Raw genomic sequence first — 14,338 nt, 5'->3', positions numbered from 1 at the left:
CTGCATCTGTATGTATATGAAACTCTGCAGGTGATTTGTATTCAGTCTAAAGTGAAGACTCTCTGACAGTCTGAAGTCCATTGGCTAGACAGAAAAAAAACCAAGCCTGAGAAGGTGATCACGTGTCCCCACTATATACAGCTAGACAGTGCAGAACATAAGGCTGCATATTATCCAGTGATCACGGGGGTTTTTAGCTGTACAAATGTGACCCACATAGAATTCAGTCCCTTGTTCCTGGGATAAAATAAGTTGCTAAGCTGGATTGAATAACCTACCATAATGGGAGGTCCATGCTAGAATGTGTCATCTCAACATGTTCATTCTTTTTTTTTTGAGACAGAGTTTCACTCTTGTTGCCCAGGCTGGAGTGCAATGGCACAATCTTGGTTCACTGCAACCTCCACCTCCCGGTTTCAAGTGATTCTCCTGACTCAGCCTCCTGGGTAGCTGGGATTACAGGTGCCCCCACCACACTCAGTGAATTTTTGTATTTTTGGTAGAGATGGGGTTTCACCATGTTGACCAGGCTGGTCTGGAACTCCTGACCTCAGGTGATCTACCCACCTCAGCCTCCCAGAGTGCTGGGATTACAGGCATGAGCCACCGTGCCCAGCCAACATGTTCATTCTTGAATCTCCACCTGGGAGGCAATGAGAAGGACACCTGACTTTGCTGAGACTTGATACCTAGAGGTCTCAACTCACCACAGAATTTATGCCATGTCCTTTTAAATTCCAGTCTTGGAGAGCTTGGTTTAACCATGGGTCAAAAGAGTTTGTCCTGTTATATTTGTAATAGATCAAACTCTTAGGCAGTTTAAAAGGTATACTTGGTTTCACACAGAACATAGCAAATTTGCCAAGCCCAGTTCTTCCATGTAAATAACATGACTGAAGTCCGTTTTATTGTCACATACTGCGAGGCAATGTGTGATGGAAAAATGTTTCAGGTTCTGGTGAAACAATCTTACTTCACAGGAAATACCTGGGATGAAGTCTCACCTTGAGACAAGCTAGAAAGGGTCAGTGACTATGTCTAAAGAAAAAGAAGGCATTTCCAAGGAGATCTTGAGTTTCTCAGGCAGGCCGACTCCTCTCACTGCATGTTGCTGCGTTCTCAGTGATAATGTCATTCCGGCTCCTGTTACAATATCTTTGGTTCTCTGGGTCTAGATTTTTCCGTACGGCAGCAAACTGCTTTAGGCAGCTCATAGATGATCAAAGGAACAAGAAGCTGCTAAATGTAATGTAACTACCTGTAAATGTCAATGTTTTCTCAAATAAGTGTTTTTTTCCTTTAGTTCCAAATTTTGCACTGTACACTAATGTTACTTGGGAGGTGGCATAATAGTGTCTGATGAGAGAATTCCTGCAGCTACTTATTCTATATTTTCACAACAGTTCACCACAAAGCAGTGGTAAAAGTCCATGCACAGTGTAGTTTCACCCCACAAGAGCATTTCTTTTTGCTGTTGTCTGTAGAATTTCTTCCTTGTGTGTCCTCTTATGATGAGTGACCATTAACTCTTCATGTTTCACTGTCTTAGACGTTCCTATAGGATTACTAGATCTGGGATCCTACAGATCACTAGAACTGGGAGACAATCTTTTTCTTTCCCTAACAACATCTCAGGCTGAGTTTTTTACTATTAAAATATTGTCATTTTTTGGCCACTACTGACAAAATATGAGTCCTTACCCACCATCAGCCAAGAGTCAGTAGTTTTCAAAAAGATTAATAAAATGCATGATCCTTTTGTTTATTTATATTTCTCATTGAGAGTACAGATGGGTAGCTCTTGGATTTTGGAATCAACTATATTTTCTATTAAAATATGCTGTTCCAGTTGACAGGATTGTCGACCGTCTGGTTTTGAATGTTACAGTTGGCCCTTGATTTGCTTTAGTCAGTGAAGGAGAGATGGGTGCTTGGTCCAGTTGGATTGGTCTGTGGCTTCCTTCTCTGCATCATGAATGTTGGCAGGATTGGGCTTTGGCATGACTTCCTGGGGCAGTATGAGTGTTGGGCACGGGGAGCTGTTGTATTAAACAAAGCTGTGCCTCAGGGCAGGGTGCCTTCTGCCTGGCTTAGAGCCCCACCAACAATCTTTCTGCCATCTGGCTCCAGTGAGGGCTGAAAACCTCAGTTCACAGCCCAAGTGAAATCTGCATGGGCCAATGGCAGTTAGAGACACTTGAAAGAAAGAAAGTCAGAAACGACAGACTTGCTTCTTCACTAGTAATTGGAGAATACTAATTAGGAAAATAGTGAAATAGTGCAAAAGTTATCTTGATTGACAAGATTAGGATTATTTGTTGATTAATCAACAGTCACTTGATACGTAAAATGTAGGTGCTAGTGTGTGTATGTATATATATATATAAATATAGGCATACATATTTATGCATGTAAATACCTATTATACACATCCATTATTTGAACTTTAAAAGTGTACACATATATTGGTTTGCCAATCTTTTAAATTAATGTGTAACATTTGTACGTATTTATGGGGCAGCTGGGACATTTTGCTACATGCATGGAATGTGCAATGGTCAAGTCTGGGTATTTAGAGCATCCACCACCTTGAACATTTATCATTTCTATGTGTTAGGAACATCTCAAGTCGTCTCTTCCAGCTCTTTAGAAACATACAGTAGATTGTTGCTAACTTTTCACATGGAGCCAAGGCCTTTTCTGTCATGGTGGGATGGCTGATTATAATCCTAATTGTCTTCCTTCCAGAAAGCACAACTCTAATGCATTATCCATTTCTTTCAAATGGAGCGAGAATTTAAAGATACTTGCAGAGCGTCCTGAAGGCAAAACCCTTATGGAGTTTTACGTAATTTTGTAACTATTTTTAATAGGAACTCACCCCTACTGAGCTATTTCAAAATAATCACTTCGGTTTTTTAATGAATAGGAAACAATAAATTTCTTTGTGCACTCTTACTCGAGTTTCAGTAATAGTTCTTTAGATAATTACGATGGCAACTGTCCTAAATGGGCTTGGTACTGACTCATGGTACCCAAACAGCACCTGGGAGGGCAGAGGGGAGCACGTATCCTGGGGTGCTTGGGACCTAGAAGCAGCATTATTCAGCATGCTTTGCAGAGGAAGTGGGAGCTTGGCTAACTGGGGGAGCTGGCTTCAGAGAAAGTCAGCTAAAAGAGTTTCTACTGTTCTCAAGAGGAGGAAACTGATGTCTACCAACTATTTCTGTGGTAGGGACCCAAAGCCTAGAAAAGTAGTGAGCTAAGGAGGGTCAGTATGAATCTATACGCTGGGATTTGTGGCTCTTCCGTGACTCATACCCATTAAGGGCCTCTCTTAGGGATACGTAAAAATGACTCTAGTTATAATCAACTTACTCCAAACAGTAGGCTCTGAATGTGCACAAGCTGCTGCAACTTCTGTGACAGACATGAGCCTGGCCAGGTGGGAGAGGCTAGGATATGGAATGGGTCAGGGCCAGCATTCTTGGACCTTGCTCATCCCTCCCAGTCTTACTCGGAGAGTAAGCTCCAGTTTCCCTTTGCCTTTCTATATATATTGCTACACATACACACACACAAATTGAGACTTGACAGCCACATTAAAAAAAGATATTAGTTGAGGAACAGAGCTGGAGTCCAACATCTGGTTTTGGTAAAGTCTGGCCTTTGTGCCCAATTTTACAGCTAAGCTGACTGAAGTACCACGAACTCATGAGTTGTGTAGGGTCAGAGTGTCAGGCAATAGCTCAGCTGCCATATGATCCCCCAACCCTCGTAACTTTCAGCCCCATATTTTAACTATTAAGCCACATGGCCCGCTATAGAATATGCCACAAAACACCCCAGATGTGTGTTGAGAGAGATCCTTCCATGACCCAGCTAACATCACGTCCCTGTAGGACTTTCTGATGATTGGATGTTCCTGGTGACCTCTCCTGCAGTGTAAGCGCATTAACCCAAATGTTATGAGGATTTCCCCACAGGACAGTCTTATAAGATTTTCTTATGAGGTCACTGCCTAGGAAGGCAGGGATTTAAAAGCTGCCACAACAGGCAATGAAGCAAGCAACATGTGGCTTTGCTTTCAGTCTGTCATTTTAAGCAATGAAGAATTTATACGGATAAGTTTTCTGATAATGGAAAAAGTTTCTGATATAGCTGATGGAGTGTTTTTTTTGTTTATAGGCTTTGGATTCACCTTGAAAACATCCTCTCTGAACATCAGAAGTCCACTTGGTCCCCGAACAGTGTATTAACTTCTAACATTTCTGACTTCCAGTCATGGAGATTTCAAAACCAATTGCATATAGCAGCGAAGCTTTTCACTTCTAATGGAACATTTAGGAGAAGGGCGGCTTTTCCTATTTTCTGTGTTATCTTCAGCCTGTTAACTGTTGTCAGCCCTGGAGAGAAACCATCCCTTCTCCTTAAAAACATGAACCACATACTAAGTTGCTTCTTGCCTCTTAAAGATTCAGGTCACTCAGTTACATCAGACTGAGACAGGACGCTCAGGTACATCATACTGAGACAGGACGCTCAGGTACATCATACTGAGACAGGACACTCAGGTACATCATACTGAGACAAACACTCAGGTACATCATACTGAGACAGGACGCTCAGGTACATCACACTGAGACAGGACATGTTGATTGTTGGTGTGTATTTCTCCCAAGCCACCACTCAAACCAGTGTTTTATTTCCATGGAGGTTGGCTGATGGCTTTTAGCTTGAGCCCCAACAGTGTGACTTCATACAAGGCAATTTCTTCAGAAATATCATGGAACTTCAGGGACATTATATTATTAAATTAAAAAAACCTAATATGTTAATTTTTTCGTTAAGTTTATGAGTTTACTGAGTCTTTCTTTTCCAAAATAGTTAATGAGCTTTTGAGTCATGTTTTTTATGAAAGGATTGACTTTCCCATGGCGTCCAACTCTGTAGATAATCATCCGAAACAGATTTGACTGTATTTGTTTAACAAAAGTCTGCCTAAACCAAACTCTGCCCTGAAATTTTTGTTTTCCACACTTATGTGCTAAATCTGTGTAATTTGGTAGTTTGTCTCTCCAGAACCACTGTTGGTCTTGTGTAACTAATCAGCAGAGGCAGCAGTCTGACGGGTCCACAGAGACAAAGTAGGCAGCGGGAGGAATGCAGTGGCCAGGCAGTTGAGGCACCTCAGGACCAGCAGCTCAGCTGCATCCTTTTCTTTTCCCAAGGTCGCACTGAGCAAGTCAGGATGGTGAAGAAAGTCTCCATCTCCAAACTGAACACAGGATTTGCTGAGGTGGCCTCCTGGAGCCGAAGTGTGTTTGGGGTGATATCTACAAACTTCCATCACTGCTTCACTGGTGGCCTTTGGAGAATCACCATTTTTTTTCGGTCTTGTTCTGTGGGATATATTCTGAAAAAGTAGGACAAATGCTAAAATAGCGATGCCAAATTTAAGTTTTTCATAGAAATAGCATAGTAGGGAACTATACTCATTTTTATAAGGAACACATTTAATCGTTACTCTTTCCCTTCCTTTTTTCTTTCCTTAAGAAATATTGAAAGTTGATTATGTACAAAGAATAGAATATGATGGGAAACAATACAAGTACCTTATTACATATCACATAGTATAAATATTTAAATTGTGAATATAAATTAAACAGAGCCCCTTGATGTCATGGCTCATGCCTGTATTCCCAGCACTTTGGGAGGCCAAGGCAGGTGGATCACTTGAGCCCAGGAATTCAGGACTAGCCTGGGTAACATGGCAAAACCCTGTCTCTACAAAATGTACAAAAATTAGCCAGGCGTGATGGCTCACAGCTTCACTCCCAGCTACGTGGGAGGCTGAGGAAGGAGGATCACTTGAACCCTGGAGATTGAGGCTGCAGTGAGCCATGACTGTGCCACTGCACTCCAGCCTGGGCAACAGAGTGAGACCTGTCTCAATCAGTCAATCAATCAATCAATAAAACAGAGCAACTCAGCAATAATTATATATTTAATTATTCTAAGTATTATGTTTAATAATATAATTATATTTAAATATTATATATTATGTAACACATCAAAGTGTATCATATGAAGTTTTTTGTCTCCATCAGTCTCTCTTATTTTGATAGTAATGATAAAACACTGGCCCAACTTAATCCTCAGAATGTGTTTATTGAATTAAATGGTAGCCATGGAATTCAGAAGAACTTATTTGAAGAGCTTTAAAAGAGAAATAACACTTATGATTTTCCCTATTACAAAAGTATTTGTTCATAGTAGAAAATTAGAAAATTCTGGAAAACATGAGGAATAAAAGAACAATCATGCCTAATTCTATCATTCAGAGATAGCAATTACTACTAATATTTTGGCATATTTTCTCTAGCCTGTGTGTGTGTGTGTGTATCTGTGTGTGTATGTGTGTGTGTACACAAAGAAAAAGCCAGAGGAAATGCCATTTTTTTATACAAATATAAAACAAAAATGAGATCTCACAATATACATTGCTTTTAGACATATTCTTAAAATTTATATCATGAGCATTTCTTTTTGTTAATAAAGTTTTATAAAACATGATTTTTAATGGGCTGCAGATTATTTCATTATATAAATGTGCATAATTTAACTAATCCCTTATTTTTGGTCATTAAGGTTATTTTAAAATTTTAGGCTGGGTGCAGTGGCTCCTGCCTGTAATCCCAGAACTTTAGGAGGCCGAGGTGGGTGGATCACCTGAGGTCAGGAGTTTGAGACCAGCCTGACCAACATGGTGAAACCCCATCTCTACTAAAAATTCAAAAATTAGCCAGGTGTGGTGGTGGGTGCCTGTAATCCCAGCTACTTGGGAGGCTGAGGCGGGAGAATAGCTTGAACCCAGGAGGCAGAGGCAGAGGTTGCAGTGAATCAAGATCGTGCCATTGCACTCCAGTCTGGGCAACAAGAGTGAAACTCCATCTCAAAACAAAACAAAACATTTTAACCAGCATAAATAACTCCCAATTGAGTATCTTTATATATAAACTTTGTGTATGTTTTGACCATTTTTAGAATAAGTTCCTAGAAGAATTACCAGAGGTACCGAGCCAAAAAGGAATGAGCATTTTTCAAGCCTCCTAATTTCCCTCCAATATTAAGAGTGCATGAGAATAATTGCTACATCTTTTTAAACTTTGGATATCAAACTTTAGAATTATTGTTTTTCGGGAAGATTTAGGCAGATACTGTCTTTAGATTACAGAAATGTCAACAGAAGTGGTCTAAGAGAAGTTATACAGTATAAAATTTGACATCTGAATCTTGGAAAAATTTTCAGTTAAATTTATATGTGTTATTTACTTCATTAGTTGCAGTGTCCAGTTACACAAACTGATCAAACAAGCAACGTCACTGAGTCACAGAGACTGACTCGAAACCCTCAAAGGTGGCCCAACCTCCTACCAAAAGATTAAGCCCCTCCTGTAACATTTCTTACCAAGGGTTATTTAGTTTCTGTTTAAACACTCCCAAGCCCTAGGCCTTCCTCACTTCACCAGGTGCTCCTTGAATTAGTTTTCACTTATGTAGAATAGGCTTGTGTAGGCTTACCCACCTCTGAGTCCTTGAAAGTGATCCAGACCGACTTCACAGCAAATGTACCATGTTGTGGGTTTACATTTCCCATAAGTTGTGTACGGTACATACTATCTTCATTCCATATTCTCAAATTTGCAATCAACTACGGACAATCCTAAAAGGACCTAGGAAATATTGGCACTGGACATAGGTCAGTTTCAAGCAATCTAATTATGGTGTTACACATGACTATGTTAGCTTCTAACCGTGCCTTTACCTCTGACCATGATGAATTTGCTACTGAAGAGAATGTCTTCTTGGATCGTTTGCATTCCCTGGCGTATGATCCTGCAGCATGGATACTGAAATCATGCCACGTTCCTAGGTATCTAGAATTATTGGAAGGTACAGAGCTTTCGTAGCAACAAACGTGATGGCTTCTTGTTCATGAGTTAGTGCTGCCATAATAATAGTACTTTGTGGTCATAAATTATTGCACAAATGTTATCTTCTTTGAATTTCTAAATAATCTTGTGAAGTAAATATAGTGATTATGTTGTTCTTGATATTATTAGGTATAAATACACATTCTCAGTTTTAAGGATGAAGAGGTCAAATTTCTGAAAAAGTCACACATCTAATTAATTTTAACTGATGGACAGTGCTTGAAAATCAAGAAAAGAACTTCAAATTCCACATTCTGTGCTGTTTTTACCACTTAATTTAATATAATACCTTACCTCGCCCATCGTTTCTGACTTAATGCTTACTGATTTCAAATGATACGATGAAGTAAACACCTAAGAGTCCTGTATGAGTTTTATGATTTCTCTAATCCAAGGACTAGGTTAAAACAATCCTGTGGACTTTGACCAGATACAGTCCTTCAAAAAAAAAAAAGAAATCTGCATTTTTGTACTGTGTCCACACAGCCAAAATATTTCTTTTAATATTTGTGGAAATTTCATCAGCAGGAGAAAATAAGGGCCAAAACCTTTCTTATCGGATTCGATTGCTTGTCCCCCCTTATTAAAGAGGACACCAAAACCAGAGAAGCCAGTGACTGACAAATGGGAAGTGTATGCTGAAACGGGGCACCTTTGCTGTTGATGAAAAAAGAATAGGCCAAGTTGGAGAGGCCAAAGATGACCCCATTTGTATCTAATTTGTATGTTTTTGATATCCATCTGCTGCACAATTACAAACGATGGCATCTAGACTGTGGAAGAAAGAGACAATATAGAATGCCTGAACCCAGCAAGAACTTTTAGCTCTTTGAGTGAGAGCTCCAGAGTGAAGATAAAGGTCATGTTGGAAGTGAAGTATCAAGACTTTCATTAGTCCATGAATCAGAATTTTATTTCAGCCTCACTCTTCATGCTGACACCCTAGGGTGTAGTAAAACAGAGTTCTAATCAAAACAGCATAATGAAATATAATCTACAAAGGAAAAGGTTTATAGGTTAGCTTTCAAAACAGACAGGTGTTTTGGCATTTTTAAGAATAAAACTCTCTGACAAGTTTCTTTTGTAGTTGAATATGATCTGTAAGATGTATTTTTTTCACGGAACTTCAGCAGTCCCACAGTAAGACACTTAAAGTTCTCATAAACAGAATGAAAATGGAACTCAGAACATTTTCCATGTTAGAAGCCGTGTAGGGCAGAGGGGATAGTAACACTCTTTTCTGTGTGGTTGAACTAATTCTACTCAATCAATTGGTTTATTCAAATAGTCAGTATGAATAAACAAATATTTATTTAGCAGCTATTTAGTTGGCCCTCAGCAAATATTGAGGGCCGACTCTATGTCAACATTATTAGATCTAATAATTAGATCTAATAACAACATTATTAGAAAACCCTACCTAGTCTTCCACTGGCACACACAGAAGAGAATAATTAGGAAGTGAAAGAGAAGTCGTAAACTGAAGAATGAAGCCATCTGATGATGACATCATGCTATTTGCACAGTGCCATGTTTTCCCAGGCTCATTGCCTTGAGAAAATGCTTCAGCTACCCTTTCCTTATGGAGATTTAAGTCTCTAATTCAAGGCATTAAGGAATTAGGAATTCAAATCCCATATTTCTCCATCCTTGTTCATGTTATCATTAGCTTTTGAAAAGGAAGAATGATTGGCCATTTTAGTCATTGTGTCAGTGAAAACTCTATGGAATTGGTGTTTTTAAAAAAAATCTATGACACCCTCATTTTTAAGATATACAGCTTTTATGCATTAAAAATGCATGAAATGTAGAAAAATTTTAATGCTGACCATAGCATATGTTTACTTATGCCAAATGCTATGTTCTGAAGTTTGAGTCTAAACCTTTGTCATGTCCTACGTCTAAGTTTTTTCCTGAATCATTTTCTAGTATCTGCCACGATGGCAATATTGCAATGACTTCTGCATCTTACAACCCATGTTCCTGCTCAGGCCTCCTCAGCGCTAGGACAGTGACTGGCTTCTATGCTTTCCATGCACATCGAAAAAGCTGTGTCTGCACTTGTTGTTTCATGCCTTCCTTGTTTGACTCATGGATCTCTGAGAGGTCAACTGCTTGATGCTGTTGATAGATAGTATTTTTGAGCCTGTCTTATGGTTCTTCATGGGTTTACCTCCCCTTGCTCTAAAAATTTTGTCACCTATTCCAACATATTTAGCTATGCTCATACATGTACAGGCAATCACATTTCTTTGAACATAGATTTAAAAATTACTCTTTATTTCAGAAATGTTAAAATATGAAGACATATAATCTCAGAATCAAGGAAAAGAGGGTAACTGAAACCCAAGTAGTCATGTTGCTTCCCAGGAAGATGACGGGCTGGACAAAGGAGCTGGGAGGTCAGGTTTGTACCTGCATGGCGTAGGGTCATCACTTAGCTCCATGTGCCTCTTCTGAGGGCACAGGTGTATGTGTTTGTGGTTGACTGCTTTGATATATTCCATTTCGGTTTTAAAACACCCTGAGGCAACAGGGACCAAACTACTTTTATCCATTCACAAACATCTGAAAACCAAATGTGGATCTAGGAAAAGAGATTGTTAAAGAAATTAATTTTTGCTATTACTACTAGTATTTTTTTTAAAAAAGCACTGAAACCAAACCAAAACACAATTATTTTTCTTAGCATAAAAATTCAATACTGATACTCAGAAGTTTAAAAAAATACAATATTTATGAAGTAAACATATATTTAATTTTTTACAATTAAAAACATGCACCAAATATGCCAAGAGAAAAAGAAAGAAAATCAAAAGGTCTTATTGCTAATACTTAGTAAAAGTAGTTTACACAGAGAATCAGTATAGTTGGTTCTCCAGAAAAGACTGATTATCAGTTACTAGAAATAATTTATACATTAACACAATTTTTATAGTTTTTATTCTAAAAGTTATAAGCACAATGCAAAGAATGATTTTTCGTCATCCTTTTGAGAACAAATTACTGATCTAACACGCCATCGTTCTATTCTGTGCTGTGTTTCCTATAAGCAAGAATATTCCTACATGTACTCAATATAATCATCATTAGATAATTAATATTGATATGTTTCTACTATTTAATCTGCAGAGTCAATTCAAATTTGCTAATTGTCCTAACAATATTATTCTTCATAGCAAATGTATCAAGTTCAGAATCCCCTGTTGCACTTAAATGTTGGTGTGGTCTGGCTCTGTGTCCCCACCCGAATCTCGTCTCAAATTGTAATCCCCACATGTCAAGGGACTGCCACAGCCTTCTCATTTCCTTCAGTCTGGAAAAGTGCCTCATTTTCTCCTTGACCTTCTTTATCTTGACACCTTTGAAAAGGACAGGTCAATGCCTGTGGAATGCCCATTAATTTGGATTTGTTTGATGTTTCCTCATGATTATATACAAGATACGCATCGCTGGTAGAAATGCCACTAAAAACATGGTGGAAATGCCATGAAAAAGAGACACTTTGCTTTCTTCTCTCACTGCATCATAAGAGGAGGTGCCCAACTTTGATATGTCCCATTACTGATAATATGTAGTTGGATCACTTGATTAAAATAATATCTACCAGTCTACTCCACAGGCAGATGGAGTATTTAGTGCTGCCATAATAATAGTACTTTGTGTTCATAAACTATTGCACAAACATTGTCTAGTATGTAATATACTAAAGTTAAAGTTATTCATTAAAGTTATTTATTTTCCTTTGCAATTAGCACATACTTGGTGGGAAGTATGTTGAGACTATAAAAACATGAGGTTCCTCATCAAACTCCAATTGATTCATATATTTATTTACATCATGATGATTTGTGATTTTCTATTTTATTCAATAAATTTTATCCTGTTACCATCACTTATTTGATGGTGATTTTGTTTTCTGGCTTTTGCTAGTGGGAGCCTCTTTCAGGTGGCTTGGTATCTTTTGACACAGTTCTCTGTGGGTGCCCTTCTTACCCTGCTTGGGCTCTGACACCAGCATCTTTCCTGCCTGGCCCTCTTGGTTGCCCTCCTTTCCCACCCAGGCTCTGCCACTGTGCTGGGGGCCACCTCACTCTGTCCCCATCTGCTCATAGGTGGCATAGCTGTCTTTCCTGCCCAAACCCACTCAATGGCCTTTGGAATGAATTGTTCAGGAAGGGAAGAGAAAGAAGAATTTTTGTTTCCATTGTTTTCTTTCAATGGCTTTTCCAGACCTTCATTAATTTAGTCATGAATGTTGTTTTGAGCATGGATATTTTGCTGAGGTCTATCTTGGTCTAGTAGATATAAAGGTAAGACACAGATGCCCATTTGGGAGCAGAAAACTTAGCAGGGAAGAGGAAACATGAGCACAGCCATCTAAAATTAGGTGTTGCTAATGTTCTACTGGAGGGATGAAGAAGGGATGTACCAGGGCTGTTCTCCACAGGCAGGAAGATGGCCTCAGAGGTCAGTTTCAAACAAGGCACATTCTAGGACAAGGAAACAGTATTGGTCAAGCTGTTCTAGCCCGTAGCCCACAGGCCACATGGGGCCCAGGATGGCTTTGAATGCCGTCCAATACAAATTGGTAAAGTTTCTTAAAACATTATGAGATTTTTTTGTGTGTGATTTCTTTTTCTTTCAGCTTATCTGCTATCACTAGTGTTGGTATATTTTATGTGTGGCCCAAGATAATTATTTTTCTTCCAGTGTGGCCTAAGAAGGCTAAAAGGCTGGGCATCCCATGGATAGGTAAAGGCTGAGCATCCCATGGATAGGTAAAGACTGGGCATCCCATGGGTAGGTAAAGGCTGGGCATCCCATGGGTAGGTAAAGGCACGGAGGCCTGAAAGTGCAGGTAATCTTTGGGGAATAGCAAGTGGTCACTGGGATCAAGAAGAGAATGTATAAATATGTGTTAAGATAAAAGCAGTAAAAAGAAAGGTTAGGGCCAGATTAGAAGGACTGTGAATATCATGTTAAAGTTTAAACTGTGCATATTAGAGTATGTGTTTTATAAAGAAAACTTTGGCAACAGTGTGGAGAAGAAATTGGAATTACATAGGAGACCATTTAAGGAGAATATTATCCACCTTTCTTTCCAACTAAACAAAAGGCCCAGGATTCTGGTCTACACCAAGGGGTCCAGAGACAGTGAGGGTGGGGGAATTCTATGCCTCTAGGTCTGAGGCAGAGTGGTAGCTGGGTAAAAAAGTTCTAATGTACATCTGTTGCATTTCTGAGGTGTAAATACTCCCTCCATGGCCAGTTTTAAGCTATCAACATCTCATTACTGAGCAGAGTTTGAAACGCATTAGCATAGTCAACTTCCCTAGCCAGTGCAAACCAGCTCTAGCTTACTCCTGACAGGTGAGGACGTGTCCTGTAAGGGGAAGGGAAATGAGTGTAGGATCACAGAGAATGACTTTATGCAAAGCTGTGGACTTATGGAACAGGTCAAAGACCTGCTCTGCACCAGAACTAGCTGAAGCTGTCTAAGGCTGAGTCAAGCACCTGGTGGCCTGATCCAAGGGAGAGCAGGACAGGGCCCTGGTTCTGGTTGCCTGGGGAAGAGATAGCATGAATAACAAGCTGTGCCTTTGAGGGAAGACCCCTGGGAGCAGGCTGAGGAAACCCAGGGCCTATGAGGTTATTTAGCAAGAGTTCCCTTCCTGGTCAAGGACAGGACTGTGGCAGGAGGCGGCTTCTGGGAGGGTTCAGAGCCACTGGCAAGCTATGTTCTCAGAGCCTTCCACTGGTGTGCATGATCCCCTTACCTCAGAGTGACTTTCCTAAAACTTCCACTTTCTCCTCTGTCATACACTTCCTCCAAGACAAGAAAGAGCTATCAGTTTCCATCAGGGCTAAGAAGAGAATAATAATAGCAAATCATAATGAGTCGCACTGAGGTCTGTGATGTCAGACACTTTTCTAAATGCTTTCTATGTCTTAAGTCTTTAATGCTCACTGATACGATTTTCATTTTATAGATGAGGAAATTCAAGCAGGAAGAGATTAAGTAACGTTCAGGTGAAATAGCTGGAGAGGGTATAGTGGTAGAACACGCCATAGCGGGCTGACTCCATAGCCCATGCCCCACTCTGCTACACTGGGGAGAAGAAAAAATCCAGGGAGGACAAAGTATTAGTATCTCAAGATACCATACACTGCATAAATGAGGTAGGTGAGTCCCTGACCTGGCGTCTAACAGATGTGCAAGTAATGTGTTTTGAATAGATAAATGGAAAGCCTCTTTTGCATCAGTTAATCTTTATACGGTGAGAGTTTTATAGCCTTCACTATCTTGCGTTTTGATTTTGGGTATTTCACAATTAAGA

General features: G+C 39.6%; 1 long non-coding RNA gene across 1 annotated transcript in view; it reads left to right on the top strand.

The window, feature by feature from the left end:
• Positions 1–6,576, top strand: part of LOC129532803 (uncharacterized) — a 126,151-nt gene extending 119,575 nt beyond the window's left edge. The window contains exon 4 of the long non-coding RNA XR_010133570.1: positions 4,189–6,576. This is a non-coding gene — a long non-coding RNA (uncharacterized lncRNA). The remainder of the gene's footprint in view (positions 1–4,188) is intronic.
• The last annotated feature ends 7,762 nt before the right edge of the window (positions 6,577–14,338 follow it).

The sequence above is a fragment of the Gorilla gorilla genome, chromosome 3, assembly GCF_029281585.2.
Source record: "Gorilla gorilla gorilla isolate KB3781 chromosome 3, NHGRI_mGorGor1-v2.1_pri, whole genome shotgun sequence".
NCBI classification, from domain to species: domain Eukaryota; kingdom Metazoa; phylum Chordata; class Mammalia; order Primates; family Hominidae; genus Gorilla; species Gorilla gorilla.
The sequence above is the reverse complement of the archived record's forward strand: the minus strand, read 5'-3'. Positions and strand labels throughout refer to the sequence as shown.